Below are 27,166 nucleotides of genomic sequence, written 5' to 3'. Positions count from 1 at the left end.
TAGTAGTAGTAGTAGTGGTAGTAGTAGTGGTGGTATTAGTAGTAGTAGTAGTAGTAGTAGTAGTAGTAGTAGTAGTAGTAGTGGTAGTAGTAGTAGTAGTAGTAGTAGTAGTAGTAGTGGTAGTAGTAGTAGTAGTAATAGTAGTGGTGGTGATAGTAGTAGTAGTAGTGGTAGTAGTGGTGGTGGTAGTAGTGGCAGTAGTAGTGGTAGTAGTAGTAGTAGTGGTAATGGTGAAATGGTAGTGGTAGTAATGATATTTAGTATTATTAGTAGTAGTAGTAGTAGTAGTAGTGGTAGTAGTATTAGTAGTAGTAGTAGTAGTGGTAGTGGTAGTAGTAGTGCACCAGCGCGTCTGCTGCTGCTGCTGCTGCTGCCGCCGGGCTGCTGCCGCTGCCGCCGTTGCCGCCGCTGCTCGCCGCTGCCGCCGCTGCTGCCGCTGCCGCCGCTGCTGCTGCCGCCGCTGCCGCCGCTGCCGCTGCTGCCGCTGCTGCCGCCGCCGCTGCCGCTGCTGCTGCTGCCGCTGCCAGCTGCCGCTGCTGCCGCTGCTGCCGCCGTCGCCGCTGCTGCTGCTGCTGCCGCCGCTGCTGCCGCTGCCGCTGCTGCCTGCCGCTGCCGCTGCTGCTGCTGCCGCTGCTGCCGCCGCTGCCGCTGCTGCTGCTGCTGCTGCTGCCGCTGCCGCTGCTGCTGCTGCTGCCGCCGCTGCTGCCGCTGCCGCCGCTGCCGCTGCTGCTGCTGTCGCCGCTGCTGCCGCTGCTGCCGCTGCTGCCGCTGCCTGCCGTTGCTGCCGCCGCTGCCGCTGCGCCAGCTGCCGCCGCTGCTGCTGCTGCCTGCTGCTGCCGCTGCTGCTCGCTGCCGCCGCTGCCGCCGCTGCTGTCGCTCGCTGCTGCTGCTGTCACGTGCTGCCGCTGCTGCTGCTGCCGGCCGTTCCGCCGCCGTTGCCGTTCGCCAACATGCCATGCTGCCGCTGCTGCCGCTGCCTGCCGCCGCTGCTGCCGTCGTTTCGCTGCGCTGCTGCTGCCGCTGTTGCTGCCGCTCGCCTGCTGCTGCCGGCTGCCGCGCCGCCGCTGCGTTGCTGCCGCCGCTGCTGCCGCCATGCTGCTGCCTGCCGCTGGCTGCCAGCGCTGCTGCTGCCGCCGCTCGCTGCTGCCGCCGCTGCCGCCGCCGCTGCCGCCGCCGCTGCCGCCGCCGCCGCCGCCGCCGCCGCCGCCGCCGCCGCCGCGCCGCCGCCGCCGCCGCCGCCGCTGCCGCCGCCGCCGCCGCCGCCGCCGCCGCCGCCGCTGCCGCCGCCGCCGCCGCCGTCGCCGCCGCTGCCGCGCCGCCGCTGCTGCTGCCGCGCCGCCGCCGCGAGCCGTCGTCGCCGCTGCCGCTGCCGCGCGCTGCCACGCTCGCCGCTGCCGCTGCTGCCGCCGCCGCTGCCGCTGCCGTCGCTGCTGCTGCCGCTGCTGCCGCTGCCGCTGCTGCTAAGCGCGCTGCCGCCAGTTGCCAGCGCGTCGCGCTGCCGCTGCTGCTGCTGCTGCGCTGCGCGCTGCTGCCGCTGCTGCTGCTGCTGCCGTTGCTGCCGCTGCTTGCTGCTGTCGCTTCGCTGCTGCACGCTGCCGCTGCTGTACGACGCCGCCACGCGTTACGCGCTGCCAACCGCACGCACGCGCGCCGTTGCGTCGCTGCTGCTTACGCGCTGCTGCTGCTGCCGCGCAGTGTCGCTGCCAGCCGCCGTCAGCGCGTCGCTGCTGCGCTGCCGCTGCTGCCGCTACGCGTTGCTGCTGCTGCTGCGCTGCTGCCGCTCGCCGCCGCTGCTGCTGCTGCCGCCAGCTGCCGCCGCCGCCGCTGCTGCTGCTTAGCGCCGCTGCCGTTGCTGCGCTGCTGCTGCTGCTGTTGCCAGCCGCTGCTGCTGTTGCCTGCTGCGCGTTGCTGCTGCGTGCCGCTGCCGCTGTGCAGCCGCTGCCGCTGCTGCCTACACGCCGCTGCTACGCTAAGCTGCTGTTGCTGCCGTTAGCGTCGCCAAGCGAACCAGCGCTGCTGCTGCTGCTGCTGCTGTTTGCCGCTGCTGCGCGCTGCTGCTGCTGCTGCTGCTGCCGTTGCCGCCGTTGCTGCCGCTGCTGCCGCTGCTGCCGGCGTTGCCTGCTGCTGCCGCTGCCGCTGCGACCGCCAGCTGCTGCCGTTGCCGTCTACGCGCTGTTGCTGCCGGTTGCTCGCGCAGCTCGCGTTAGCGCTGTTGCCGGTGCTGCCGTTGCTGGTTTCGCGCGCGTTGTCGCGCTGTTGCTGCTGCTAAGGCAGCGCGCTGTTGCGGCGCAGCTGTTGCGCGCGCAGCAGTTGTCTGCTGCTGCCATGCGTTGCTGCTGCTGCTGTTGCGCAGCTGCCAGACACCGTTGCGCTGCTCTTGTTGTTGCTGCTGCTGCTGCTGCTTGCCGCAAGACGCTGCTGCTCGCTGCTGCTGCTGGCTGCTGCGCCGCTGCTGTCGCTGCTGCGCTGCTGCCAGCTGCGCGTTGCTGCCGCTGCCGTTGCCTGCTTCGCTGCTGCTGTTGCCGCTGCTGCTGTTCGCTTGCTGTTGCTGCGCCAAACGCTGTCGCCGCGACGTTGCTGCTGCTGCGCGTTGCTGCCGCTGTTGCGCTGCTGCTGCTGCTGTTGCATGTTGCTGCCGTTGCTCGCGTTGTCGCGTTGTTTGCCGCTAAGCGGCGCTGTTGCTGCTGCTGCTGCCGCTGCTGCTGCTACCAAGCTGCCTGCCGCTGCTGCTGCTGCTGCTGCGCGCCAAGCTGACAGCTGCTGCTGCTGCTGCTGCTGCTGCTGCTGCTGGCACTGCCATGCTCGGTTTGCTGCTGCTGCCAGCATGCCGCTGCTGCTGCTGTTGCTGTTGCCAGTTGCTTGCTGCCGTTGCCGCCGTTGCCGTTCGCTGTTGCCGTTGCCGCTGTTGCTGTCACCGTTGCCGTTGCTGCTGCGCGTCAGTTGTTGCTGCTGCGTTGCTGCTGTTTCTGCCGCTGCGCGTTGCTGCTGCTGTTGCTGCTGTTACGCCAGCCATGCGTTGCTGTTGCTGCTGCCAATCGCTGCCAGCGTTAGCTGCGCTGTTGCTGCCGTCGCTGCTGCTTACGCCGTTGCTGCGTTGCCGCTGTTGCTGCTGCCGTTGCCGTTGCTCGCGTGCCGTTGCTGCTAGCTGCTGCTGTTGCTGCGCGCCGTTGCTGCTGTTTACGCGTTGCTGCTGCTGTTGCTGCCGCAACTGTGGCCGTTGCCGTTACGCGTTGCTGGCCAAACCAGCGCCGCCGCGCTGCTCGCTGTTGCTTCGCCAGCGTTGCGCGCTGCTGCTGCTTCGCTGCCGCTGCGCCGTTGCCGCTGCTGCTAGCGCGCGCCGTCGTCTGCTCGCCGTCGCCGTTGTCTGCTGCCAACTGTGCGTTAAGCGAGCGTTGCGCCGCAGCTGCTGTTGCTGTTCGATCCATGCCGTTGCTGCCGCTGCTGTGCCGTTACCGCTGCGCCGTCGTCGCTGTCGCCAGCGCTAACCTGCCGCTGTTGCTGCGCTGCTGATGCGTCGCTTCGCGCTGCTGTTGCCGCCGCTGCTCGCCGCTGCTGCTCGCGTGCTTGCTCGCCATGGCCGTTGCGCGCTGCTGCGTTGCTGCTGCTGCTGTTGTTACTGCGTTGCCGCTGCCGCTGTTGTTGCCGGACATGTTGCGTCGCTACGTTGCTGCTCGCTGCCGCCGTTTCGCCGTTGCCTGCTGCCAGTTGCTGTTGCTGCCGCTGTTGCTGCTGCGCGTTGCCAATCGTTGCTGCCGCTGCCGTTGCTGCTGCCGCTGCTGCTGCTGCTTGCTTGCTTGCGCCGCTGCTGCGCGTCGGCTGCTGCTGCTTGTTGCTGTTGCTGTTGCCGTCGCTGCTGCTGTTGCCAACTGCTGCTGCCGTTGCGCTCGCTGTTCGCTGCCGCCGTTGCCGCCCGCTGCTGCTGCCGTTGCCGCTGCTGCTCGCTGCTGCCGTCGGCTGCTGTTGCTGTTCGTCGCCGCCGCCTGCTGCCAGCTGCTGCTGCTGTTGCCGCCGCTGCTGCTGTCGTCACTGCTGCTGCTCGCCGTTGCTGTTGCCGTTGCAGCTGCTGCCGTCGTCACCGCCGCCGCTGTTCGCTGCCGCTACGCCGCTGCCGTTACGCTGTTGCCGCCGTCAGCCGCTGTGCTGCTGTTCGGTTGCCGTTGCTCGCTGCTGCGTTGCCGCCGTTGCTGCTGTCTTGCCGTTGCTGCTGCTGCTGCTGCCGCTTGCAGCCGTTGCTGCTGGCTGCCGTCGCTGCTGCCGCTGTTGCGCTGCTGCCGCTGCTGCTGCTTCGCCAGGTCGCCTCGCCGCTGCACAGCCGTTGCCGCCGCCGCCGCGCTGGCTGCCGCTGCTGCTCGGTTGCTGCCTTGCTGCCGCTTTCGGCCGTTCTGCTGTTGCCGCCGTTCGCTGCCGCCGTCAGTCGTTGCCGTTGCTGCCGCTGTTGCCGGTTGTCGCCGCCGTTGCCGTCGCCTGCGCAGCTGTTGCCTGTTGCCTGCGCGCCAGTTACCGAGCCGCTGGCTAGCGCGTCTGCTGTTGCTGTCAGTTGCCGTTGCGCCGTTGCTGCTGCCGCTGTTGCTGTGCGCTGTTGCTTGCTGCTGCTGCCGCTGCCGCTGCTGCTGCCGCTGCTTCCGCCGGCACAGCTGCGATGCCGTTGCCGCTGCCGTGCCGCCGTTGCCGTCGTCGCTGCTGCTTGCTGCTGCGCTGCTGCTGCTTGTCAGTTGCTTCGTCGCTTGCCGCCGCGCCGTTTCGCTGTCAGTTGCTGCTGCTGCCGCTGTTGCTGCTTGGCCGCGGTCGCCGTTGCTTCTGCCGCCGCTGGTTGTTGTTGCTGCCAGCGCCGTCTGCCGTTGCCGCGCCGCTGCTGCCGCTGTTGCTGCTGCTGTTGTTGCGCCGATGCCGTGCTTTGCTGCTGCTGCTGTTGCCAGCGCGCTGCTGCTGCCGTTGCTGTTGCCGCTGTCATCGCTGCGCCGCTGCTTGCTGTCTGCCGCTGTCGCCGACCACGCTGCCGCTGGCCGCGGTGCTGCTGCCGCCGCCGCTGCTGCCGAGTCAGCACGCCGTTGCTGCTGCCGCGCGCTAGCGTCAGCGGCTGTTGCCGCCGCCGCCGTCTGGTGGCCTGTTGCCGCCGCCGCCGCAAATCTGGTGACCTGTGCCACCACCGCCCAAATCTGGTGACCTGTTGCCACCGCCGCCGTCTGGTGACCTGCGCCGCCACCGCCGTCTCTGACCCTGTTGTGACCGTCGGTGACCATAATGCCGCCGCCGTCTGGTGACCTGTTGCCACCTGCAAATCTCTGATAACCCTGTACCGCATGCACCGCCGTCTGAGTGACCTGTTGCCGCCACCGCCGTCGGTGACCCTGTACCACCGCCGCCGTGGTCTGGTGTCTATAGTAGTGGTCTAGTGTACCACCACCACCTTCTAGGTGTCCTGTTGCCCTGTACCACCACCACCATCTGGTGACCTGCGCCGCCACCGCCGTCTGGTAACCTGTTCGCCACCGCCGCCGTCTGGTGACGGTGCCGCCGCCGCCGCCGCCGTCTGATGACCTGGCCGCCGCCGTCTGGTGACCTGTTGACCCGCCGCCGCCGTCTGGTGACCTGGACCGCCACCGCCGTCTAGTGACCGTGTTGCCGTACCCGTCTGGTGACCGGACCACCGCCGCCGTCTGGTGACCCGTTGCCTGGCCGCCGCCACTGAGTGACCCTGTTGCCGCCGCCACCGCCGCCGTCTGGTGACCTGTTGCCACCGCCGCCGTCTGGGTGATGCCTGTGCCACCACCGCCGTCGGTGCCGTCCTAGTGACCGTTGCCACCGCCGTCTGAGTGACCTGTTGCCACCGCCGTCCTGGTGACGTTGCCGCCGCCGCCGTCTGAGTGACCTGTTGCCGCCGCCGCCGCCGTCTGGTGACCTTTGCCGCCGCCGCCGTCTGGTGACCGCGCCGCCGCCGCCGTCTGATTGACCTGTTGCCGCCACCGCCGTCTGGTGACCTGTGCCGCCGCCGTCTGAGTGACCTGTTGCCGCCGCCGCCGTCCGCCCGTCCATGAGTGACCCTGTTGCCAAGCGCCGTCTGGTGCCTGTGCCGCCACACCGCCGTCTGGTGACCTGTTGCCACCGCCGTCTGGTGACCCTGTTGCCGCCGCCACCGTCCTGAGTGACCCCGTTGCCACCGCCGCCTGCGCAAATCCGGTGACCTGTTGCCGCCACCGCCCCGTCGTCTGGTGACCCTGTTGCCGCCGCCGCCGTCTACCGTCTGACCCTGTTGCCGCCGCCGCCGTCTGATGACCTGTTGCCACCACCGCCGTCTGAGTGACCCTGTGCCATCCGCCGCCGCCGTCTAAGTGACCCGTTGCCGCCGCCACCGCCGTCTGGTGACCTGTTGCCACCACCACCGCCGTCTGAGTGACCCTGTTGCCGCCACCCGCCGTCTGGTGACCCTGTTGCCGCCGCCGCCGTCTGAGTGACCCTGTTCACCGCCGCCGTCTGGTGACCTGTTGCCACCGCCGCCGTCTGAGTGACCCATCGCCGCCACCACCGCCGTCTGGTGACCCCGGCTGCCGCCACCACCGTCTGAGTGATGTTGCCGCCACCGTCTGAATGACCTGGTGACCTGTGCTGCCCGCCGTCTGTGACCTGTTGCCGCCACCGTCTGGTGACCCTGTGCCACCACCGCCGTCTAGTGACCCCTGTTGCCCACCACTGCATCTGGTGACCTGTTGCCACCACCGCCGTCTCTGATGACCCTCTGTTGCCACCACCATGCCGCCGTCTGGTGACCCGTTGCCACCACCCCGCCGTCTGGTGACCTGTTGCCGCCACCGCCGCACCGTCTGGTGACCTGTTGCCACCACCGCGGTAGTGAGTAGTAGTAGTAGTGGTAGTAGTAGTAGTAGTTGGTGGTACCAGTAGTAGTAGTAGTGGTGGTACTGTTCCACTGGATGTCCGCCGTCTGAATGACCAATTCTGTAAGTCGCTCTGGCCAGCCGCCGTCTGCTAAATGACTTAAATGTAAATGTAAATGTAGCCGTAGTAGTGGTAGTAGTAGTGGTAGTCTGTAGTAGTAGTAGTAGCCAGTAGTGGTAGTAGTAGTAGTAGTGGTAGTAGTAGCCGTCTGGTGAGTAGTGGTTGTAGTAGTAGTGGTGGTAGTGAGTAGTAGTAGTAGCCGCCACCGCCGTCTGGGTGACCCGTTGCCATCGCCGCCAAATCTGGTGACCTGTTGCCACCGTCGCAAATCTGGTGACCTGTTGCCACCGCCCCACCAGTCTGAGTGACCTGTGCCACCGCCGCCGCCGTCTGGTGACCTGTTGCCCACCGCCGTCTGATGACCCTGTTGCCGCCACCACCACCGTCACCGCCGCCGCCGATCCGTTGCCGCCGCCGCCGTCTGAGTGACCTGTTGCCACCACCGTCTGATGACGGCCCCCTTGCCACCGCCGCCAAATCTATTGATCCATATTCCTGCCGTCTGAGTGACCCGTTGCCACCGCGTACCACCGTCTGGTGACCTGTTGCCGCCGCCGTCTGAGTGACCGCGTTATGACACCGCCGTCTAGTGACCTGTTGCCACCACCGCCGTCTGGTGACCTCAGTAACCGCCATAAATCTGGTGACCCTGTTATGCCGCCGCCGATCTGGTGACCTGTGCCACTGCCACCACCGTCTGGTGACACTGTGCCACCGCCGCAAATCTGGTGACCTGTTGCCGCCGCCGCCGCCGTCTGAGAGTGACCTGTGCCGCCGCCGTCTATCGCCTGTGCCACCACCACCGCCACCATCTAGTGACCTGTATCGCCACTTTATCAAATCGCCGACCTAGATCGCCACCACCGCCGCCGAGTATCGTTGCCGCCGCCGCAAATCGGTGACCATGTTGCCGCCGTCATCTGGTGACCTGTTGCCACCGCGCATGCCGCCATCTGAGTGACCCTTATCCTGCCGCCTGCCGCCGTCTGGTGACCGTCGCCGCCGCCGCCGTCTGGTGACCCGCCATACCGCCCCCGCCGCCGCCGACCCTCGCCGCCGTCTCGCCGCCGCATCACCGCCGCCGCCGTCTGGTGACCGCCGTTGCCGCCGCCGCCGTCTGCATCGAGCCCGTTCGCCGCCGCCACCACCGTCTAGTGACCTGCATGCCACCGCCGTCTCGCCGTGACCTGTTGCCGCCACCGCCGCCTGGTGACCCGTTGCCGCCACCGCCGCCGTCTGACCTGTCCGCGCCATCCGCTGCTGCTGCTGCCGTCGCCGCCGCTTGTTGCTGCTGTCGCGCTGTTGCGCGCTGCTGCACCGTTCGCTGTCGCCAACCGTGCTGCTGCTTCGCTGCTGCTGCTGCTTCGCTGCCGTTGGTTTCGCTGCTGCTGCTGTTTTCGCCGGTTGCTGGTTGCTGCTGTCTGCTGCTGCTGCGCCGTTGCTGCTGCTTCGCTGCTGTTGTTGCGTGTTGCCGTTGCCGTTGCTGCTGCTTGCGCTGCCGTTGCTGTTTCGCTGCTGCTGCGCGCTGTTGCCACGCTGCTGCCGCTGCTGCTGCTTGCCGCTTCGCCGCGTTGCTGCTGCTGTTGCGTGCCGTTGCCAACGCGGCCGCTGCTGCCGCCGCCGCCATGCTGCCGCCGTTGCCGCGCTCGGCCGCTGCCGCCGGTTTCACGTTGTCGCGCCGCTGCCGCCGTTTCGACCGTTGCCGCCGCTGCCGTTGCCGCGTCGTCAGGCTGCCGCGTTCGCCGTCTGACCTCTGCCGCCTGCGTCTGAGTGACCCTGTTGCCACCACCATAAATCTAGTGACCATCTGCCACCGCTGCGTCGTGACCGCCTTACATGCCATAATAATTAAGCCTGGCCTGCAAATCTGAGTGACCTGTTGCCACCACCGCAAATCCTGGTGACCGCAGTATACACCACCGCAATCTGATGACCTGTTGCCACCGCCGCCGTCCTGGTGGCCTGTACACCCGCCGCAATCCACACCAGTGACCTGTTGCCACCACCACCGCCATCATCATCATGTCGCCACCGTCTAGTGATGCCGCCGCGCCGCCACATCATCATGTGCTCCTATCGTGCCGCCGCCGCCGTCTGGTGACCATCATCATCCGCCACTCATCTGGTGACCTGCCCCGCCGCCGCCGCCGTCTGGTGACCTAATGCCGCCGCAAATCCTGGTGGCCCTGTGCCACCATCTATTTGCCACCCAAATCCGGCCATCATCATGCTTGCCGTTGCGCTGCTGCTGCTGCCGTTGCTGGCCGCCGCTGCTGCCGAACCACGCCGCGCTGTTTGCGTTGCTTCGCCGCGCCGCTGCTGCTGCCGTGCTGCCGCCGCTGCCGCTGCTGCTGCTGCCTGCCGCGCGCGCTGCTGCTGCCGCTGCTGCTGCTGCTGTTGCTCGCCGCCGCTGCCGCCGCCGCTGCCGCCGCCGCTGCCAACGCTGCCTGCCGAACCGTTTCGCCGCTGCCGCTGCCGGCCGCTGCCGCCGGTTTCGCCGCTGCTGCTGCGCGCCGCCGCTGCTGCTGCCGCTGCCGCTGCCGCCACGCGTTTCGCCGCCAAGCTCGCCGCCGCCGTTGCCGACGCCGCCGCCGCTGCTGCGCCGCTCGCCGCTGTCGCGCTTCGCCGCTGCCGCCGCCGCTGTCACCGTCGCCGCTGTCGTTCGCCAGTATGCTCGCCAGCTGCCACGCCGTCGTCACGCTGCTGTCGCAGCTTGCGCCGTCGCTGCCGCTTGGGCCACCCATCATCATGTCACTCCCATCTGGTGTGCCGCCGCCTGCCATCTGGTAACCTGAACCACCACCTATCGTGACCCTGTGCCACCGCCACACGTCATCATGTCAGCCTGAGACCTCGCCGTCTGGTGCGCGCATCATCATCATCATGTCACTCATCTATCGTGCCCACCGCCACCGTCATCATCATGGTCCTCATCCTGATCCTGGACCGCCACCGCCGTCTAGTGCCGGACCACCACATGTCGCTCTCCCTATCGTGACCGCGTGCCGTATCGCTCGGCCGTCTGGTGCCGCCGACCGCCGCCGTCCCAGTCATCATGTTGCCCCCGCCGCCGCCTGAGTGCCCATCATCATGCGCTCACCGTCTATCGTGCCTGTTGCCGCCGCCACCACCACCCCATCATGTCGAGTGACCGGCCGACGCAATCTGGTATGCCTGTTATACCACCGCCGCCATCATCATGTCTGAGTGACCTGTTGCCGCCGCCACGTCTGCCCCATCATCATGTCACTCATTATCGCTGCCGCCGTCCGCCCGGTGGCCTGCCGCCATCATGTCACTCATCTATCGTGCCCGCCCCGCCGCCGCCCATCATCATGCCATGTCGCCGTCTAGGTGACCTGTGCCGCCGCCGCCGTCTAATTGACATCATCATGCCGCCTCGTCAAATCGTGATGACCGCCACCGCCCATCATCATCATGTCACTCACCGCTATCTGAGTGACCGCCGCCGCCACCATCATCATGTCGCTCGTCTGCCGTTGCGCAATCTGAGTGACCTGTTGCCCCGTAAAGCAAAATCTGATGACCCCGCGCCGTCGTAGTCTGCAAAATGACCATATTGCCGCCACCGCCGTCTGGTCATATTTGCCACCACCGTGCGTCTGGTGACCGCGCGCCGCCACGTAAGCCATCTGGTGACCGCGCGCGCGCGCCACCGCCGCAAATCTGGGTGACCCGCGCGCGCGTCGATCTCGTGCCGCTCATCCGTCTGGTGACCGCGCCGCCGCCGAGCGTCTGCTAAATGACTTAAATGTAAAGTGTAAATGTAGTAGTAGTAGTGGTAGTAGTAGTGTATAGTGGTGGTAGTAGTAGTGGTAGTAGTAGTGGTAGTAGTAGTAGTAGTGGTAGTAGTAGTAGTAGTGGTAGTAGTAGTGGTTGTAGTAGTAGTGGTGGTAGTAGTAGTAGTAGTAGTAGTAGTGGTAGTACTAGTGGTGGTAGTAGTAGTAGTGGTAGTGAGTAGTGATAGTGGTAGTGCAGTTATATGTTGCATATATCTTATGGTTGCAGCAGCAGTTGCCGCGGCAGCATCGCCGTAGTGGCAGCAGTGCTGCCGCTGCTCGCCGCTGCTCGCTGCTGCCGCCCGCCGCCGCTCGCCGCTGCTGCCGTTGCTGCCGCCGCTGCGCCGCCGCTGCCGCCGCTGCTGCGCCGCCACGTCGCCGCCGCCGCTGCTGCCGCCGCTGCCGCCGCTGCCGCCGCTGCCGCTGCCGCCGCTGCCGCCGCCGCCGCTCGCACCGTCACTCTGGTGACCGCACCGCCGCCCAGCATCGTCGCTCATCATGACCGTTGCCCGCCCGCCTCATCATCATGTCGCTCTGCCGCCGTCTGCCGCGCCATCATCATCATCATCGCCGTCTCATCTATCGTGCCGCCGCCGTCTGAGTGACCGCCATCATCATGTCGCTCTGTTGCCGCCGCCACCGCCGTCTGGTGACCTGTGCCGCCACCGCCGTCTAAACAAAATACCGCGGTCGGTGACCTGTCATCATCGTCTGGTGACCATAGTTGCCGCCGCCGTCATCATCATCATGTTGCCGCCATCCGCCGTCTGGTGACCATCATCATCATGTCACTCGTCTGAGTGACCCTGTTGCCGCCACCGCCATCGTCCTGTCGTTCGCCGCCGTCTGGTGACCTGTTGCCGCCGCCGCCGCCACCGCCGTCTGGTGACCGCTGTTATGACGCAAATCTGGTGACATCGTCGCCTTGCCGCCCGGCATCTGTTCGCACCGCTGGTGACCCAATCGTGCCGCCTATTCATCATCATGTCGCCTCCGTCCTGGTGACCCGCCCCGCCCATCATCATCATCATCATGTCTGGTGACCTGTTGCCGCCGCCGCCGCCGCCACCGTCGTGACCCTGTCGCCGCCGCCGCCGCCGTCAGTATTCACCACCGCAAATCTGGTGACCCGTTGCCGCCGCCGCCGCCGCCACCGTCTGGTGGCCCATGATAGCCGCCGCCGCCGTCACAGTGACCCGTTATGCCGCCACCGCCGTCTGGCCCTGTTGCCGCCGCCGCCGTCTGGTGACATAGTTTCACCGCCGCCGTCTGGTGACCTGTTGCCGTCGTCTGGTGACCCGTTGCCGCCGCCGTCTGTTGACCGCAATCGCCTGCCGCCGTCTGGTGACCTGTTATGCCTGCAAATCTGGTGACCCATATTGCCACCGTGCCGTCTGGTGACCTGTTGCCGCCGCCGCCAGTCTGGTGACCTGTTTCGCCGCCGCCGCCGCCGTCTGGTGACCCTGTTGCCGCCGCCGCCGTATGGTGACCCTTGTTGCCGCTGCCGCTGCTGCTGCTGCTGCCGTTCAGCTGCTGTCGCTGCTGCTTACGCCAGCAGCGCCGTTGCTGCTGCCGCTGTTTCGTGTTGCGCAGTCGTTGCTGTCGCCTTGCGTGCCATCGCCGTAGCCAGCGCGCCGCTGCTGTTGCCGCCGCTGCTGTTGCTGTCGTTGCTGCTGCTGTCGTTGCTGCCTGCTGTTGCTGCTGCCGTTGCCGGTTAAGCGCTGTCGCTGTTGCTGCCGTTGCTTGCTGCGTTGCTGTTGCTGTTAGCTGCTGTTGTTGCCGTTGCTGTTGCTGCTGTTGCTGCTGCCAACGTCGCTGTTGCTGCTGCCGCTGCTGTTGCTGCCGTTGCTGCTGCTGCTGCTTGACGTGTCGCCGCTGCTGCTGATGCTGCCGCCGCTGCTGCTGCTGCTGCTGCTTGCTGCCGGGCTGTCGCCACGCCGTTGCTGCTGCTGGCTGCGCGCTTGCTGCCGCTGCTGCCAGCCGCCAGCCGCTGCCGCCTGCCGCCGTTTTCGCCGCCGCCGCTGCCGCTGCTGCCGCTGCTGCTCGCCGCCGTTTCTGCCACCGTAGTTGCGCCGCATCGCTGCTGCTGCTGCTGTTGCTGCCGCTGCTGCTGCTGTTGCTGCTGCCGCTGCCGCTGCCGCTGCTGCTCCGCCGCGTTGCTTCGCTGCTGCTGCCGCTGCTGCTGCCGCCGCTGCTGCTGCTGCTGCTGCTGCTCGTTGCTGCTGCCGCTGCATCGCGTTGCCGTTGCTCGCTCGCTGCTGCCGGCGCCGCTGCTGCCGCTGCTGTCGCGCCGCCGCCGCGCTGTTGCTGCTGCTGTTGCCGCCGTTACTGCTGCTGTTGCTGCCTGGCGTTGTTGCGCTGTTGCCGCTGCTGCTGTTGCTGCTGCTGCTGCTGCTGCTGCAGCGCTGCTGGCCAGTGCTGCCGCCGCTGCCGCTGCCACCGCTGCTCGCTGCTGCTGTTCGCCTGCTGCCGCCGTTGCCGCCGCGCTGCCGTTCGCCCGCTGCTGCTTCGCCGCTGCCGCTGCCGTTGCCATCCGTCGCTGCTGCGCGCTGCCGCTGCGTCGTTAGCCGTTGCACGTCGGCCGCTGTTCGCCGCCGCTGCTGTCGTCGCCGCTGCGCCGCCGCTGCTTCACCGCCGTCATCGCTCGCCGCCGCCGCCGCCGTCACGCCGCCGTTGCCGCCGCTGCCGCTGCTGCTGCTGCCTGCCGCTGCTGCTGCTGTTGCCGCTGCTGCTGCTTTGCCGCCGTTGCGCCGCTGCTGTCGCCGCCGCTGCTCGGCGCCGTTGCCGCCGCCGCTGCCGTCTGCCGCTGCTGCTGCCGCGCACCGCCGCTGCTGCTAGCTGCCGTTGCCGCCGCTGCCGCAGCTTCGCCGTTGCTCGCCGCCAGCCGTCGCTGCCGCTGCTGCCAGCTGCCGTTCCGCCGCTGCCGCCGCTGCTGCTGTCGCGCGTTGCTGTTCCACTGTCACCGCTACGCCGCTGCCGTTGCTGCTGCCGCTGCTTGCTTGCTGCCGCTGCCGCTGCTGCCGATACCGCGCCGCTGCTGCCGCCGCTGCCTGCCGCTGCTGCCGCTTCGCCGCCGCTGCCGCTGCGCTGCGCTGCCGCCGCCGCTGCCGCCGCCGCTGCCGCTGCCGCTGCCGCTGCCGCCGCCGCCGTCCCGCCGCTGCTGCTCGCCGCCTGCCGCCGCGCCAGCCGCCGCTGCCGCTCGCCGCCGCCGCGCGCCGCCGCCGCCGCCGCCGCCGCCGCTCGCCGCTGCCGCCGCCACGCCGCCGGCTGCCGCTGCTGCGCACGCTGCCTGCTGCCGCTGCTCGCCTGCCGCCGTGCTGCCGCCGCTGCGTGCCGCCGCTGCTGCCGTCCGCTGCTGCCGTCAGCTGCTTCGCTGCTGCTGCTGCTTGCTTGCTGCTGCCGTTGCGCACGCGCTGCGCGCTGCTGCTGCTGCCGCTGCTGCTCGCCGTTGCCGAACCGCGCGCGCGCTGCTGCTGCTGCTAGCTGCCGCGCTGGCTGCCGCCGCCGCTGCTGCCACCGCCGCTGCCGTCGCCTGCTGCTGCTGCTGTTGCTGTGCCGTTGCTGCTGCTTCGTTGCCGCCGCCGCTGCCGTTTTTGCTGCCAGCTGCTGCTGCCGCTGCCGTTGCTGTCAGCTCCGCCGTCGTCCGCTGCCGTACGTCATCGCCGTCGTCGTCATTAGCTCCGCCGCCGTCGCCGTCGTCGGCTCGTCAAGGCCGTCGCTCGCTGCTGCTTCGCGCGTCGCCGTCGCCGTCGGTCGGTGCTGGGCTGCTCGCTCGTCGCTGCCGTCTGTTGCCGCCGTTGCCAGTCCATGTTGCTCGCCGCCGCTGCTGTCGTCCGCCGTCATGCCAGTTTTTGTCGCCGCTGCCTGACCGTTGCTGCTTCGATCGCCGCTGCCGCGCGCGTTGCAAACAGTTTTGCCGCTGCTGCTGCTGCTAAGCCCGCCGACCTGCCGGCGTCGTTGCGTTGCTAAGCGAGCCGCACGGTTTCGCTATCGCTCGCCGCTGCTGCCGTTGCTGCTAATAACGCTGTCGCTGTCAATACGCTGGCTTCGCCATCGGTCGCCAGTTGCCGTCATCCGCCGCTGTCGCGTCGCCGTTGCTACGCCGTCGCCGCCATTGTCGCTGTCAAGCCGCCGCCGTTGCCACTGCTGCTGCACCGCGTCGCTCGCCGCACTGTTTGCTTGGCCGCTGTTGGGTTCGTTCACTTCGCTGCCGCCGTCGTCCGCTGCTGCTGTTCGCCGTCGGCCGTTGTTGCTTAAGCTGTTGCTGCTGTTGCTGCTGCTTGCGGCGCAGCGCCAAGCAGCGTTGCTTCGCTGCTGCGCGCGCTGAAGCGTTGCTGTCTGTTGCCAAGCGCTGTTGCTGCTGCTGCTGCCGCCGCCGCCGGCTGCGCGCTGCTGCTGCTGCCGCTGCCGCGCATGCTGCTGCCGCTGCCGCTGTTGCTGCTGCTGCTGCCGCCGCCAGCCGCTGTTGCTGCTTTTTAGCGTTGCGCGCGTTGCTGGCCGCCGCCGCTGCTGCCGCCGCCAAGCTGCTGCCGCCAAGCGCTGCCGTTGCTGTCATTGCCGCTGTTGCTGCTGTTGCTGCTGGCGCTGCTGCTGTTGCCGCTGTGGTTGCTGCTGCTGCTGCTGCTGCTGTTTTCGCCGCTGAACCAGCTGCTGCGGCCGCTAGTTGCTGCTGCTGTTGCTGCTGCTGCTGCCAAAACTCAAGAGCATGCAGCTGCCAAGCCGCTGCCGCTGCGAGCAGCAGCAACAGCGGCTAAGCGTTGCTGCTGCTGCCGCCGTTGCCGCGCCAGCAGCTGCCGCGCCAAGCGTGGCTGCCAGGCCGGTTTCGCTGCTGCTGCTGGCCAGTTGCTTGCCGCCCGCGGCTGCTTGCTGCTGCTGTTGCTGCCGCCGCCATGCGCAACCGTTTCGCCACACAATGTCTGCTTGCTGCTCGCAAGCTGCCACGCTGTTGCTGCTGCTGCTCTGCTTGCCGTTGCCGCTGCCAGCTGCTGCCGGTTGCTGCTGCTTTTTGCTGCTTCGCTGCTGTTTTTGCATGCTGCTTTTGCCAAGCTGGGGTTGCTGTTGCTGCTGGGTTGCTGCTTACGCGCTGCTGTTATGCTAAGCAAGGTTGCTGGTTTACTGTTGCTGCTGTTTTTTGCGTTGCTGTTGTCGCGTTGCCGTTGCTGCTGCTGCTGTTTCGGCGCTGCTGCTGCTGCTGCCAGCGCTGCTGTTTCTGCTGCTGCCGAACCGCGCGCGCCAAGTTGCTGTTGCCAAGGCTCCCCGCCGCGCCACCCGCCGTTGCTGCTGCTGCTTGCCAGCGCTGCCAAGCGTTGCTGCTGTTGCTGTTGCTGCTGCTGCTGCTGCTGCTGTTGCTGTTGCGCGCGTTGTTGTTACGCGTTGTTGTTGCTGTTGCTGCTTTTGCCAAACTGTTTTCGCGCGGTTGCCACGGCCGGCGCTGCCGCTGCCTGCTGCGCTGCTGCCGCTGCCGCTGCCGCTGCTGCCGCTTGCCGCGCCGCTGTTTCGCCGCTGCCGCTGCCGTTGCCGCCGCTGCTTTTACGCCGCTGCTGCCGCTGCTCGCTGCTGCCACGCTGCCGCTGCTGCTGCTGCCGTTGCCGTTGCTGCTGCTGCCGGGTTGCCGCGCCGTTGCTGTTTTCGCTGCTGGCTGCTGCCGTTGTCCAATCAACTGCGCCGCTGCCGCTGCGCTGCTGCTGCGCTGCTGCCGCTGTTGTTGCTGCGTTGCGCGCGCTGCTGCCGCTGCTGCTGCTGTTGCTGTTGCTGCCGCCGTTACGCGGTTAAGCGTCGCCGTTTGAACTGCGCCGCCGCCAGCAGCAGCAGCAGCAGCGGCAAGCAGCAGCAGGTGCGGCAGCAGCAGCAGCGGCAGCAGCAGCAGCAGTGGCAGCAGCAGCAGCAGCAGTGGCAGCAGCAGCGGCAGTAGCAGCAGCAGCGGTCAGCAGCAGCAGCAGCTGCAGCAGCAGCAGCAGCAGTGGCAGCAATGGTGGCAGCAGCAGCAGCAGCTACTAGTGGCAGGCATTAGCAGTGGCAGTGGCAGCAGCAGCAGCGGTGAACAAGCAGTGGCAGAAGCATTTGTGGTAGCAGCAGTGGCAGCAGTGACAGTGGCAGTGGCAGTAGCAGTGGCAGACACAGCAGTTAGCAGAAGTAGCATTGACAGAACAAGCAGTGGCAGCTTACTAGTGGCAGCAGCAGTGGCAGTAGCAGCTGCAGAGCTTGCAGAAACAGTAGCAGCAGTAGCAGTATTGGCGGAAGAAGTAGTGGTATTAGTGGCAGCAGCTGCAGAAATAGCTGTAGTAGTGGCAGCAGTGGTAGTAGCAGTAGTGGTAGCAAATGGTAATAGAAGTAGTAGTGGCAAAAAAGTAGTGGCAGCGGCATTAGTGGCAGCAGCAGTGGCAGTGGCAGCAGTGGCGGTGGCAGTAGTGGCAGTGGCAGCATTACTGGTAGTAGTGATATTAGTGATAGCGGCAGCAGTAGCAATAGTGATATGGTGTTGGCGGCAGCGGCAGTGGCAGTAGCAGCAGCAGTACTGGCAGAACAAGCAGTAGCAGTTGCAGTTAGCGGCAGTAGAAGTAGCAGTGGCAGCAGTAGCAGTGGCAGCGGTAGTAGCAGTAGCAGCAAATGGCAGTGCAGCAGCAGTAGTAGTAGTAGCAGCAGTGGCAGCAACGGCAGTAGCAGCAGCAGCAGTGGCAGAGAGCAGCAGCAGTAGCAGCAGCGGCAGCAGCAGCGGCAGTGGCAGCAATGGCAGTAGAAGTAGCAGTGGCAAATAAGCAGTGGCAGAAGTATTAGAAGCATTTGTGGTAGCAGCAGCGGCAGCAGTGGCAGTGGTTGTAGTGGCAGCAGTGGCAGTGGTGTAGTGGCAGCAGCAGCAGCAGCAGTGGCAGCAGCAGCTGGCAGTGGCAGCAGTGCCAGCAGTGGCAGTAGCAGCAGTGGTGGCAGCAGTGGGAGTGGTAGCAGCAGTACTACTGGTAGTAGTAGTACTGGTAGTAGTGGTAGTAGTAGTAATAGTGATAGTGGTGTTGGTGGTAGTGGTAGAAGTATTTGTGGTAGTAGTAGTGGTAGTAGTGATAGTGGTAGTGGTAGTAGTAGTGGTAGACGTAGTAATGTTAGTAGAAGTAGTATTGATAGAATAAGTAGTGGTAGAAGTATTAGTGGTAGAAGTAGTAGTGCTAGTAGTAGCGGTAGAAGTAGAAATAGTAGTAGTAGTAGTAGTAGTATTGGTGGAAGAAGCAGTGGTATTAGTGGTAGAAGTTGTAGAAATAGTTGTAGTAGTGGTAGTAGTGGTAGTAGTAGTAGTGGTAGTAATGGTAATAGAAGTAGTAGTGGTAAAATAAGTAGTGGTAGAAGTATTAGTGGTAGTAGTAGTGGTAGTGGTAGTAGTAGTGGTGGTGGTAGTAGTGGTAGTGGTAGTAGTACTGGCAGTAGTGATATTAGTGATAGTGGTAGTAGTAGTAATAGTGATAGTGGTGTTGGTGTTAGTGGTAGTGGTAGTGGTAGTAGTAGTGGTAGAACTAGTAATGGTAGTAGTAGTGGTAGTAGAAGTAGTAGTGGTGGAATAAGTAGTGGTAGAAGTATTAGTGGTAGAAGTAGTAATAGAAGTGATAGTAATGGTAGTAGTAGTAGTGGTATTGGCAGAATAAGTAGTTGTATTAGTGGTAGAAGTAGTAGTGGTAGTAGTAGTAGTAGTGGTAGTAGTGGTAGTGGTGGTAGTAGTAGTAACGGTAGTGGCAGTAGTAGTAGTAGTAGTAGTAGTAGTGGTAGTAATGGTAGTATAAGTAGTAGTGGTAGTAGAAGTAGTGGTAGTAGTAGTGGTAGTGGTAGTAATGGTAGTAGAAGTAGTAGTGGTAAAATAAGTAGTGGTAGAAGTATTAGTGGTAGAAGTAGTAGTAGAAGTGGTAGTAATGGTAGTAGTATTGGCAGAAGAAGTAGTTGTATTAGTGGTAGAAGTAGTAGTGGTAGTAGTAGTAGTAGTGGTAGTAGTGGTAGTGGTGGTAGTAGTAGTAATGGTAGTGTCAGTAGTAGTAGTAGTAGTAGTAGTAGTGGTAGTAATGGTAGTAGAAGTAGTAGTGGTAGAAGTATTAGTGGTAGAAGTAGTAGTGGTAGTGGTAGTAGTAGTAGTGGTGGAATAAGTAGTGGTAGAAGTATTTGTGGTAGTAGTAGTGGTAGTAGTGATAGTAGTAGTGGTAGTAGTAGTGGTAGACGTAGTAATGTTAGTAGAAGTAGTATTGATAGAATAAGTAGTGGTAGAAGTATTAGTGGTAGAAGTAGTAGTGGTAGTAGTAGAAGTAGAAATAGTAGTAGTAGTAGTAGTATTGGTGGAAGAAGTAGTGGTATTAGTGGTAGAAGTTGTAGAAATAGTTGTAGTAGTGGTAGTAGTGGTAGTAGTAGTAGTGGTAGTAATGGTAATAGAAGTAGTAGTGGTAAAATAAGTAGTGGTAGAAGTATTAGTGGTAGTAGTAGTGGTAGTGGTAGTAGTAGTGGTGGTAGTAGTAGTGGTAGTGGTAGTACTACTGGTAGTAGTGATATTAGTGATAGTGGTAGTAGTAGTAATAGTGATAGTGGTGTTGGTGGTAGTGGTAGTGGTAGAACTAGTAATGGTAGTAGTAGTGGTAGTAGAAGTAGTAGTGGTGGGATAAGTAGTGGTAGAAGTATTAGTGGTAGAAGTAGTAATAGAAGTGGTAGTAATGGTAGTAGTAGTAGTAGTATTGGCAGAATAAGTAGTTGTATTAGTGGTAGAAGTAGTAGTGGTAGTAGTGGTAGTAGTAGTAGTAGTGGTAGTGGTAGTGGTGGTAGTGGTAGTAGTGGTAATGGTGGTAGTAGTAGTAATGGTAGTGGCAGTAGTAGTAGTAGTAGTAGTAGTGGCAGTAATGGTAGTATAAGTAGTAGTGGTAGTAGAAGTAGTGGTAGTAGTAGTGGTAGTAGTGGTAGTAATGGTAGTAGAAGTAGTAGTGGTAAAATAAGTAGTGGTAGAAGTATTAGTGGTAGAAGTATTTGTGGTAGTAGTAGTGGTAGTAGTGGTAGTGGTTGTAGTGGTAGTAGTAGTAGTAGTAGTGGTAGTAGTAGTGTTGGTAGTGGTAGTAGTGTTAGTAGTGGTAGTAGTAGTAGTGGTGGTAGTAGTGGGAGTGGTAGCAGTAGTACTACTGGTAGTAGTAGTACTGGTAGTAGTGGTAGTAGTAGTAATAGTGATAGTGGTGTTGGTGGTAGTAGTAGAAGTAGTAGTAGAAGTGGTAGTAATGGTAGTAGTAGTAGTATTGGCAGAATAAGTAGTTGTATTAGTGGTAGAAGTAGTAGTGGTAGTAGTGGTAGTAGTAGTAGTAGTGGTAGTAGTGGTAGTAGTAGTAGTGGTAGTAGTAGTAGTAGTAGTGGTAGTAAAAGTAGTAGTGGTAGTAGAAGTAGTGGTAGTAGAAGTAGTGGTAGTAGTAGTGGTAGTGGTAGTAATGGTAGTATAAGTAGTAGTGGTAAAATAAGTAGTGGTAGAAGTATTAGAAGTATTTGTGGTAGTAGTAGTGGTAGTAGTGGTAGTGGTTGTAGTGGTAGTAGTAGTGGTAGTAGTAGTAGTAGTGGTAGTAGTGTTAGTAGTGGTAGTAGTAGTAGTGGTGGTAGTAGTTGTAGCAGTAGTACTACTGGTAGTAGTAGTACTGGTAGTAGTGGTAGTGGTAGTTGTAGTAATAGTCATAGTGGTGTTGGTGGTAGTGGTAGTAGAGGTAGTGGTAGAAGTAGTAGTGGTAGTGGTAGTGGTGGTAGTAGTAGTGGTGGAATAAGTAGTGGTAGAAGTATTCATGGTAGTAGTAGTGGTAGTAGTGATAGTAGTAGTGGTAGAAGTAGTAATGTTAGTAGAAGTAGTATTGATAGAATAAGTAGTGGTAGAAGTATTAGAAGTAGTAGTGGTAGTAGTAGCGATAGAAGTAGAAATAGTAGTAGTGGTAGTAGTATTGGTGGAAGAAGTAGTGGTATTAGTGGTAGAAGTTTTAGAAATAGTAGTAGTAGTGGTAGTAGTAGTAGTGGTAGTAATGGTAATAGAAGTAGTAGTGGTAAAATAAGTAGTGGTAGAAGTATTAGTGGTAGTATTAGTGGTAGTAGTAGTGGTAGTGGTAGTAGTAGTAGTAGTAGTAGTACTGGTAGTAGTAGTACTGGTAGTAGTGATATTAGTGATAGTGGTAGTAGTAGTAATAGTGATAGTGGTGTTGGTGGTAGTAGTAGTGGTAGTGGTAGTAGTAGTGGTAGAACTAGTAATGGTAATAGAAGTAGTAGTGGTGGAATAAGTAGTGGTAGAAGTATTAGTGGTAGAAGTAGTAGTGGTAGTAGTGGTAGTAGTGGTAGTAGTAGTAATGGTAGTGGCAGTAGTAGTAATGGTAGTGGCAGTAGTAGTAGTAGTAGTAGTAGTAGTGGTAGTAATGATAGTAGAAGTAGTAGTGGTAGTAGAAGTAGTGGTAGTAGTAGTAGTAGTAGTAGTGGTAGTAATGGTAGTAGAAGTAGTAGTGGTAAAATAAGTAGTGGTAGAAGTATTAGTGGTAGAAGTATTTGTGGTAGTAGTAGTGGTAGTAGTGGTAGTAGTAGTAATGTTAGTAGAAGTAGTATTGGTAGAATAAGTAGTGGTACAAGTAGTAGCGGTAGAAGTAGTAGTAGACGTAGTAGTGGTAATAATGGTAGTAGTAGTAGGTATTGGTGGAAGTAGTGGTGGCACTAGTGGTAGAAGTGGTAGAAATAGTAGTAGTGGTGGTACCAGATGTAAAAATAAAAAAAAAAGAGTATAATTGTGGTGGACCTTATTGTTATCACAATCCCCTCAGTCTGCCTCGAACAAAAAGAGACAATTCATTTTAGAGGCTTTGAGGCATTCTCCCTGTCTGAGACTGATTCGTGATGAAGGTGATTGCTGTGGAGGCAGACAGACGTGATGCATTGAGCTTGAAGAGTCAGCTGCCGCTCCTATTGATGGCAGGGAGAAAAGAGAAAAGAAAGGTTGTTTTGATGCCCAGGGAAGAAAAAAATGTCTCTGTGTATTCACAGACAAAGAGAGAGAGAGAGAGAGAGAGAGAGAGAGCTCCTCAAAATGCCATTGCTTTCTTGGCCAGGTGGCTGGTACAAACAGTGAATTGGTCAGGAAAGCGTTGTGGCAGAACCAAACTGCAGCCAAAGGTCTTCGGTAACTCCAACACAAATAATATACATCATCTATTTTCTTATCTTATCAATTCTATACAACGCATCTACAGTAAGGGTGTTTCAACATTCTTACTGATGTTGTCCAATGGAAATGTAATTATATGTATTGTATAGAGCACAACACAATTTTGCTACAGCCTTTGAAATATTGTGATGAATCATTAATAGCATCTACACTGTACATTCAGCAACTGTAGTTACATTCTTCACTAGAAAAAAACGCCTGCAGCCCTCTTTAACTCTGCATTACCAAACACAGGCCAAAATAGAATGGGGGCATTTCACTCAAATAAACAAACCTATGAATAATAAATATGTGTTGTGGTATTGTATGAATTATGTGTGTGCGTGAGTGAAACAACACTGCTAATGTTCTCTCTGTCACACATACATATCCGCACAAACAACAGCATGCACTGAGCCTCCAAAGCTCGTTTCCAACAGCAGCCTATCCTACTGCATGTAATCACCAATATTCCTCTAAGATGAGCTTGTTAAAAGCGTATTCCTCATTATTCTCTAGCTAAAAGCCCATTCGTTAGCATGCAGCACAGATCAAAGCCAACAACATGCCGGTGATCAAGGTGAATGGTACGCCTGTCACCGCCCATCTTATCCTTCGGATTCAACCCCCCCCACACATCCGTTACTGCCACGTTTGTGTGTGAGGGGTGGTGTGTGTGGGGTGGTGTGTGTGTGTGTGGTGGGAGTTGTGTGTGTATTTGTGTGTGGGAGTGCATGCTCTATGTTGAAAAGCTCTATGTACGGTATGAACACAATTCGAATTCTGAAAAGAGTTGCTTGTTGGGAGAAGACGTTATCCCTCCCAAGTGTCTTTTGACTGAATACATGAGTATCTGCCAGAGTGAACGGAAAAACTTTGAAAGGATATCCAATATCCGCTGAACGTGATGGCTCTCTATGTGGATACATTTCACTAGCATAATATTAGAGGTGGCTAGCCGGGGATGTGCTGTGCTGTTGTCAGTGAGGTGGCCTGTTTCAGCTGTTAGTCATATATTGTATCCAGGACCCAAGGAGAAATTATGCTATTCTATTCTAAACATGTGAGAAGTCTCACTGAAATACAGGAAGGAATACAATAACTCTCAAATTAAGCTAAAATATAATTCAACTTACAGAAACAAAGAGGAAAATAAATAATGATTTGTTATATACAATGTATAATTGAGAGAATGCCAAGAGTGTGCAAAGCTGTCATCAAGGCAAAGGCTATTTGAAGAATCTCAAGTATAAAATATATTTAGATTTGTTTAACACTTTTTTGGTTACTACATGATTCCATATGTGTTATTTCATAGTTTTGATATCTCTACATTCTACAATGTAGAAAATAGTAGAAAATAAAGAAAAACCATTGAATGAGTAGGTGTTCTAAAACTTTAGCGCGGTAGTGTATGCCATTTAGCAGATGCTTTTATCCAAAGCGACTTAGTCACACTTACATACATTTGACATATGGGTGGTCCCACGAATTGAATAAAGCCATGATCTACAAACTGAGCTACAGAGAACTCCTTAACTGTCTCGCACTGTAACTGAGATAGGATAGGCCACCTCTTAGTACAGACATGTATTCATCAACTGACCCTCATGGTGTCATTAATGTAGTGTGCATGTCGCTGGCGTTGTCTTATTAGCCACATTGGGCGCAGAGGAAAACCACCAACTGGGTGAGTATTATACACTAATGACCTGAGAGCACTAGTAACAAAATTGCCTCCTAACACAGCCAGAGGGAAACACTGTTGCACGTTTTTCGCAACAATTTTGTCGCCATTTATCATAGTGTTTTTTTAAACACTATGAGTCAGGGGGGAGGTCATATTTTTCACAACGGGAGGGGGAAAAAATGGAAACCACTAAAAGCTTGCATAATTATTCATCATTAGATGCACCCCCTCTGGAACAGGCCCATGTTATTGTCATGACTACAACACCCCCCTCACCCCCACCCCCTGGGGCCCCTCCCAACCCCACCCACCCCACCCCTCAAAACACCAGTTTGACCCGCCTTCAAATCAAAATGTCTTCGAGGCAAGCAGCTTATGGATGCTTTCGAAACGGCTCTGTATCTACATTACAGTCATTTAGCAGACAGACGCTCTTATCCAGAGCGACTTACAGGAGCAATTAGGGTTAAGTGCCTTGCTCAAGGTCACATCAACAGTCGGCATGGCGATTCGAAACAGCAACCTTTTGGTTACCGGCATAAAACACCACTAGGCTACCTGCACTATGTAGCGGTTATGGGCGTTGGGCCGGTAACCAAAAGGTCGCTGGTTCGAATCACAGAGCCGACAAGGTGAAAAATCTGTTGATGTTCCCTTGAGCAAGGTACTTAACCCTAATTGCTCCTGTAAGTCACTCGGGATAAGAGTGTCTGCTTACTGACTAAACTGTATAGTTCACTACTCGGAATTGGGTGCCATTTGGGATGCATACATGTCTCTAAGGGTTAGGGAGGGGAGAGTGGCAGTGGGCCAGGGTGCTTGAGCCCGAGCTGTCCCCTTCGCCACCCCTCTCTCTAGCCAGGCTCATGTCTCATGGTGTACTGAGTGACTTAAGGAAATGGCTCTGATTTCACAGTTTAATTAGTGCTAATCTGAGGAAGGGTGGCCAATGGTAATGGGCTGGCACACACACACACAGTAACATGGGGGAATGTCAGGACAGGGTGTAGGGATAAGAAACTAGGATTAGCTTCTGAGCTTGATACTCTTTTTACATGAAGACTCTGTACCCTTAAGCAAGCATGTGAATTTGTAGACTTTGTTCAGGTCTAAGAAGCATTTTACAGCACAGTATAGCCATCTTGCTCTAGCTCTGCAATGTGCAATTCAAATACATTTAAATATGAAAATGAAAAATGAATAATATTCCAAATAAATGTTGCCACTAAAACAAAAATGTGCTGAAGCCTTTCTTTCATTAGTCATTGACTGAAAGGGAGGAGGGGAGGTGAGAAACTCCTGAACCTTCGATTTTAATTTAAAAAACATTCTAATCAAATTTCTCCTTATGCATTTATAATTGATACACAATCAGTCACTTGTGACAGATACCTCAGACAGGTATTCATCCATCACATTTGGGCTTTTGCTCATTTCATGGGGCATGCCTGTTCTACTTTGGTTGTTTATGTGTATTAAAATGGAAAGATTTGATTATTAGCTACTCATTTGAAATGTATCTCTTGGTAGTAGATGTGCCTCATCTCCACAGAGACCTTCCTATCCTACAGGGGTGTATTTTAGAGATGCCCTTTGAGAGGAAACAGATAAAACTCCATCAACGTTTAAATCTTTTCACTGTGATCCTAATGATAAATCTGTCCATTGTGAAATAGAGGATTTTTTTTTTCATCAATGATGAAATCTTTTTAGTAATTAGTTGATAAAAGCTACCAAGGTTAAGCTGGAGGGAGATCTCTCTCTCTCTCTCTGTCTCTCTATGTCTCTCTCTCTGTCTCTCTATGTCTCTGTCTCTCTCTCTATATATGTCTCTGTCTCTCTCTCTCTATATGTCTCTGTCTCTCTCTCTCTATATGTCTCTGTCTCTCTCTCTCTATATGTCTCTGTCTCTCTCTCTCTATGTCTCTGTCTCTGTCTCTCTATATGTCTCTGTCTCTGTCTCTCTATATGTCTCTGTCTCTCTCTCCCTATATGTCTCTGTCTCTCTCTCTCTATATGTCTCTGTCTCTCTATATGTCTCTGTCTCTCTGTCTCTCTCTCTCTATATGTCTCTCTCTCTCTCTCTCTCTCTCTCTCTCTCCAATTCAATTCAATTCAAGGGGCTTTATTGGCATGGGAAACGTGTTAACATTGCCAAAGCAAGTGAGGTAGATAATATACAAAAGTGAAATAAACAATAAAAATGTACATTAAACATTACACATACAGAAGTTTCAAAACAATAAAGACATTACAACTGTCATAATATATATATATATATATATATATACAGTGTTGCACAGTGTTGTACAATGTACAAATGGTTAAAGTACACAAGGGAAAATAAATAAACATAAATATGGGTTGTATTTACAATGGTGTTTGTTCTTCACTGGTTGCCCTTTTCTTGTGGCAACAGGTCACAAATATTGCTGCTGTGATGGCACACTGTGGAATTTCACCCAGTAGATATGGGAGTTTATCAAAATTGGATTTGTTTTCAAAATTCTTTGTGGATCTGTATTATCTGAGGGAAATATGTCTCTCTAATATGGTCATACATTGGGCAGGAGGTTAGGAAGTGCACCTCAGTTTCCACCTCATTTTGTGGGCAGTGAGCACATAGTCTGTCTTCTCTTGAGAGCCATGTCTGCCTACGGCGGCCGTTCTCAATAGCAAGGCTATGCTCACTGAGTCTGTACATAGTCAAAGCTTTCCTTAAGTTTGGGTCAGTCACAGTGGTCAGGTACTCTGCCACTGTGTACTCTCTGTTTAGGGCCAAATAGCATTCTAGTTTGCTCTGTTTTTTTGTTAATTCTTTCCAATGTGTCAAGTAGTTATTTTTTTGTTTTCTCATGATTTGGTTGGGTCAAATTGTGCTGCTGTCCTGGGGCTCTGTGGGGTGTGTTTGTGAACAGAGCCCCAGGACCAGCTTGCTTAGGGGACTCTTCTCCAGGTTCATCTCTCTGTAGGTGATGGCTTTGTTATGGAAGGTTTGGGAATCGCTTGCTTTTAGGTGGTTGTAGAATTTAACGGCTCTTTTCTGGATTTTGATAATTAGTGGGTATCGGCCTAATTCTGCTCTGCATGCATTATTTGGTGTTGTACACTGAGGATATTTTTACAGAATTCTGCATGCAGAGTCTCAATTTGGTGTTTGTCCCATTTTGTGAAGTCTTCGTTGGTGAGCGGACCCCAGACCTCACAACCATAAAGGGCAATGGGCTCTATGACTGATTCGAGTATTTTTAGCCAGATCCTAATTGGTATGTTGAAATTTATGTTCCTTTTGATGGCATAGAATGTGCCCTTCTTGCCTTGTCTCTCAGATCGTTCACAGCTTTGTGGAAGTTACCTGTGGCGCTGATGTTTAGGCCGAGGTATGTATATTTTTTTGTGTGGAACACCATTATTTTGGTCTTACTGAGATTTACTGTCAGGGCCCAGGTCTGACAGAATCTGTGCAGAAGATCTAGGTGCTGCTGTAGGCCCTCCTTGGTTGGTGACATAAGCACCAGATCATCAGCAAACATTAGATATTTGACTTCAGATTCTAGTAGGGTGAGGCCG

General features: G+C 57.6%; 1 protein-coding gene and 1 pseudogene across 1 annotated transcript in view; both read right to left on the bottom strand.

Moving 5' to 3' along the window:
- LOC115114364 (receptor-type tyrosine-protein phosphatase N2-like) overlaps nt 1–27,166 on the bottom strand; it is a 212,412-nt gene that overhangs the window by 73,694 nt on the left and 111,552 nt on the right. The window lies entirely within an intron of this gene.
- LOC135565784 (uncharacterized protein DDB_G0271670-like) lies at nt 10,969–13,284 on the bottom strand (annotated as a pseudogene).

This window comes from Oncorhynchus nerka, linkage group LG9b, assembly GCF_034236695.1.
Source record: "Oncorhynchus nerka isolate Pitt River linkage group LG9b, Oner_Uvic_2.0, whole genome shotgun sequence".
Lineage (NCBI taxonomy): Eukaryota > Metazoa > Chordata > Actinopteri > Salmoniformes > Salmonidae > Oncorhynchus > Oncorhynchus nerka.
The sequence above is the reverse complement of the archived record's forward strand: the minus strand, read 5'-3'. Positions and strand labels throughout refer to the sequence as shown.